The sequence below is a fragment of the Patella vulgata genome, chromosome 6 (assembly GCF_932274485.2).
Source record: "Patella vulgata chromosome 6, xgPatVulg1.2, whole genome shotgun sequence".
Taxonomy (NCBI): Eukaryota; Metazoa; Mollusca; class Gastropoda; family Patellidae; genus Patella; species Patella vulgata.
In genome coordinates, this window is record NC_065884.2 from 19,146,908 (window position 1) to 19,152,644 (window position 5,737).

The window sequence follows — 5,737 nt, forward strand, 5'->3', positions numbered from 1 at the left end:
ATTAACCAGAACACCTTTTACTAAAATAAACCCTATAGTATTATATATAAGTATTTCTTTGCTTTGTTTTAAAGTTCTCACTGTACCTTTTGAACAGGTGTAGGCCGTGGGACTTAAATGCTGTTTGTTGATTTTGTATTACTCTGTTGCTATGGAAAGTAGTCTCAAACCAGTGATTTGAAAGGCAGGTCACATCAGTAAGTAACCTGCCAAAGATATGATTTTTGCTCCTACAGTCCACTCTGTGATAAAATAAAAATTAAATATACATTAAGCAAGAGCTAAATCTGTCTATTGCAGATCTTTCTTTAGGCCTGAAATGTTATCTAAATTATTAATTAGACATTAATTAACTTACCCAGACCTTAATCAACTGTCGATGTCATCGCTAGCCTGTGATATTTACTGGATTAGGATCCGATATGCTGCTATACATCTAGTCATGATTAAATCAAGAAATGGATAATCGAGACTATGTTTTTATCGTATCGACTTTAGTAATGATGATCGATGGCTGGGCCGCATCGCTTAATTCACGGTTCATAGTGGTTCAATTTGATTGAAATTTTCAGCAAATTGCCTTTACATTATCTAGTTTTTAACTATTATAGTGAGAACTGCCAACTGTTCATCTAATCTCCCATGATGTATCTTTAATATTTTATTAAATCAAACTAATTACAAAACTTTATTAGAAGGTTAGCTCATTAAATTTCACATAACATTAGTTTCTTGTTTTAGGGTATTAACTCAAAACAAAGGATATTAAATGGATATAGAAATATTCAGTAGAATTGTCGAGGTTAAGCAAGTTTAAATGGTATTTATACAGTATATTAAATAACATATTTAACAGATTTCTTTCCTCTTATAGTAATCATATTTACCAAACATGTCTGACTTTGTTCTGGTTGCTATGCCCACTTTTATTGTTAAGTACAATCAAGCAAGTGCCTAATGAACAGGCCTATTGATAATAGCCATTAATAGTATTTAATGTACCTTTATTCTTTTGTTATTAAACCATAAGTTTAAATATATCTAGTAGGTTAACTAGGTTTAGAATTCTACAATTATTGATGTAGGTGTTCAGTAATTGAATTAAACAATGCTAAATTTCAGTCATAACAAATCACATCCTTTGGATCCATGCAATTTTTTTTTTTTTTAACTTCATTCTTCCCAGTTTACAGATTTCAAATAAATTGAGTAGGTTGTAGAATAATTTAAACAGTTTTTTCTTTTTAAATTTCAACCAAAAGCTCCATGATTTGGAAGTGCTTATTCTGATTTTATTAAAATGGGTCTGTCCGTCTGTCTGTCTTCCTTTTAATTGGGCTAGAATGTTCAAACTTGGTGTACTTGTGTACATGACGTAAATGGGTGCATGCCTTGACAGAGTTTGATCATGCGCATTTTCCAGTAAGGCTAAGCAAAGATAAGCCATATGATTGGTTGAGACTTTGTAACACGATAACTTTGGTTCCTATTTGGTGAGAGCAATGAAACTCTGAGGAAAGATTGATTATATCAATAAGCTTACCATGACTAAATTCGATTATGGGAATGTTCTGCCTAGGCTAAGTAGCGATAAGCAATTTGATTACCAGGTACTTCAAAACCTGACTGAGTTTGATCGTGAACATTTTATGCTTAGACTAAACATAGAAAATCAGTTTGATTGCTTGATACTTTTGAAAAAGATAAATGTGCAATTAATTAATATGTGTCATCTATTTATTTTTGGGATTTCAATCGGGTTTGGTAGGTATGTTGCTTAATTAGGTGTTGCTTATTCAGATTTGTTAAATAAAGATGATCATCCCATTTAGGGGTGGGACCTTAAAAGCACAAAGTTAGCCAATTTTCACATCTGCTGAACATTTTGATAAGAGTTCAAACAAATGTTGTGGATATGCTTAGGTTGAACTTATTTGTATTTAAATGGGAAAATTTCTGACATATTTGGGACACATTTGACACACTTTTCTATTTCTATTACTTATGACAGGGTAAACTGCATTTGTATATTACAAGATTATTCTCATCTAGTATGTTTACTACAGATTAAGATGGCTGGCTTTACTATTGGTTTATTGGTTATTATATCAATATAAAAATGGAGTTACATCCTACTGTTCTGCTCTATGGTGGCCCATGGTTATCATAGCGAAATGTGTGCTATGTACAGTGTGCTATGATGGCAATTGTTCCCGGAGAGTGGCACTACGGCCTACTCTTATACTGAATTCCCACTACCAAGGGATCTTTTGCGTGCACGCCAGTGTCTCCACAGAACCTTGTTTTTTTTTGTACCATGGCATCGGTTAATAATAGCGGCCTGTAGGCAACAGACACAAACATTGGGCGTGGCTCTGCCCCTGGGGGTCAGGCATGCACCAAAAACAATAGCAGTCATCCTTAGGGTATAAGGATAAGTAGGCGAAGTTTCAAGTTCATGCACCACTGACCAGGGGGTGACCATGACGGAAAATCACGACAAACTACAAACTTTCTTGGCTAGTGTAGGGATCGAACACGCGACCTCCTGGTAGTGAGTCAATGTCCTACCCACCGAGTCACCGTGGCTCCCTATATATTTAGATATCTGTGCTATTACCTACAGGCCGCAATTTTGAAGGGATTATTCTAGAATTTGACATATTTAATCCTTATAGCATCCTGTATTCAAAACCTGCATTGGCCAAGAAAGTTCTTCCAGATTTTACGGTGTGGTTCCCTCTTGTTAATGGTGTAGGATTGAGAACCTGGCAAGGAACAACGTGTAGTCGTTTGGATGGGACGAAAAACCGATGTCCCGCATACTCTTTGGCGTGCATGTAAAAGATCCCTTGGCAGTTGGAATTTGATATAAGAGTAGGCTGGGGTGCCGCTCTCCAAGCACAATTTCCCCTTTAGCACACTGTCGGAGCAGAACAGTAGGACGTTAAACCCCATTTGATGTCATTTCTAAATATATATACATCCGATTCACTGGATAGTGGATGTAAAATATCACCTTATGATTAGAGTTGCCGCAACAAGTTAGATGCACGTTTCGAGTATAGTTCCGTTTGAATGATAACGATGGGCTGACATGTATATTTTAGTTTTCATTTCACTTTTCGATTTAAACAAAACAAAACGTTTTAATTTTTTTTTCATTTAAGTTTTCAAATTCCTTTTTTTTAATACTTTTAATTTATTATATTTTTTTTTATTATATTTAATTTTTTGATTTATATTGATTTTAATTTCATTTAATTTAGTTTTCATTTTTTGTGGGGGATATTTTCTTTTCTTTTTTTTTTACACAATTCTCTATGGTAACCATGGATCACAATACTGGTTTTATATCAATATGCAAAGTGAGGTTGAAAGTTGAGTCCATTGAGGTGGAAACTATGGTTATAACAGTAAATATAGCATACATAAATGTCACAATAAACTTTTCCAGACTCAAAGGGACAACAAAAGCAAATGTCCCATAAATATTTTAATAGTAACAAATATGTAAAACCTAGATCATTATCTGATTAGTAATACACATTAGTGTAGCTAGGATTGTGGATTTTGACCGGAGGCCATTGAGCCAAACAATTCTGAAAAACTTTGAGTACCGGTATATAATTTTTGTTCTTTAATCTGTATGCAGATTTAGCTCTTGCATAAATGCATCTTTAAAGGTTGTTGATATAATTTAATCAAAAAAAGCCAAACAATGTGTAAACATTGGAGCGGCCTGTAAGAAAGAGACTTATTGTTAACTTCACAAACTGTGAGTATACTATCCACCTACAGAGGTATGTGTGTTGTGCAAGGGTGGATCAAAGAGTCACGTTTTATACACAATTAAAATATAAAAGAATCTGAATAAAAAAATAATAAAATATTTAATAAATATTTGCTAGGGAACAGGGCACATTGGTGTTATAATCTAATCTACTTGAAATTTATATGTATTCTTCAGAGGCCCTAAGCATTGAAAATATTATAGTGCCATCATCTGTAATTTAAAATGGAACAAAGAGAGAGAGAGAAATGGGGTTTAACGTCCACTCGACACAAACTAGGTCATTTCGGGACTAACATATGGTTTAATTTTTATTTACATAATTCGCTTGCGCGTAGGGGTCTTTAGCAGTGGGAGGAAACCGGAGGACCCGGAGAAAACCCACGAGGTTGGACAGGCGACCCTACTCCTTGCCACATACATCCTGGGATTCTAAACCACGCCAGTCGTCTCAATGACAGACTTTATGATACAGCGCGCGCACGCTAACCATTCAGCCATCCAACCCCCAAAAATGGAACAAAACGTATATGTATGTAAAATATCCTTTTTTTCTAGATTTTCTGATTGGAAAATCTTGGTTAATTTCATTCAACTGCAGACAAATGAAAGGATTAACTTATTAGATGTATTTAACCATTATTTATTACAATACATGTTTCTGCAATGCTTGTCATGTTTTTTGTGGGCCACAGTTCCGAAGCACCATGGTAAATCAGTCATTGTGAAATACTCTGTGATGTTCCCTTTCCCTTACGTGCCCCCCAAGCAGATGCTTATTATCCTCGAGATAATCAGGGAAATCCCCCAAAAGGAATGTGTTCGAGTAATTGATAATTTTGCCGAAGCCATTTGGAGTATATTTTAGAGAAAACATGACTTTTATGCAAAGCCACCAAGATAACTGAAACTTTATGATTCTGGGTTGTTTGGGTTTTTTTGGTCACCCTGTATGTGATATAAGTAGGCTGGCTTAATGTCCTTTAAAATCATCCTCTGGGTCACCCTGAAATGTTTCACCTCCACATACTTGAGTGGGGTGACTATCAGTGAATAGCAAAGCCAACATCTACTTTACAGGGAGTGAGTGACACATACACACACACTCATAATATATACATATAAAAAGGTAAAATCGTCAGCCTAACAACCATGTTATTGTCTGTACACAATCGACCTAATGACTAATAAAAGGTGGAAGTATGTGACGTCAGATTGCAAATTTAGTTTACACAGAGATAAATTTTAAAATATCAAGAAAGAAAAAAAGATATATTATACTACTATGTGTATCGTGTATCGGTGTCCAATTTCAGTTATGTAGCCATTATATTTTATCAGTGATACGATTATGACAAATATTTAATACAAGTTATTGTCGAAATGGAAGGTTTTTTTATTTAATAATTTTAAATTGCTTATTAAAATCATATATGGTACACTTGGGAATACCAGACATATTGATCCCTTCCATTAATACTCTAAGAAAATAGAGAAAAATGGTATTTGGCATCTACCCAACACAATCTAGTACTGGGAAGAAAGCAGAGAAACCTTACTCATCAAATATATGCCTTGACTAAATGACAGTTCTTATGATCTAAAGTGCTTGTATTAGACCACTTAGCATCCCATCCCCTATTTCACTAAATGACTCCTCTCAAACAGCGAAATGAAAATGTAATCTTTGCACACTAAGCAGTACTGTAGCTCTAGTACATCATTGGATTTATTACCCAGACAGCAGCATCACACCCGTCACAAGCTGCTTTTTGTTAGTGTCAGATCATAAGAAAGTATACCTCTGTTTTTCATAATAACTGAACATAAAGTATCCATCCGGTCGTTAGGACGGAAGAATGCACAGGCTACATGCAAGACTTAATTCTCCATACACTTTGGGACTGGGGAGTTTAAATCCCAATACAATTAATAACAGCAAGG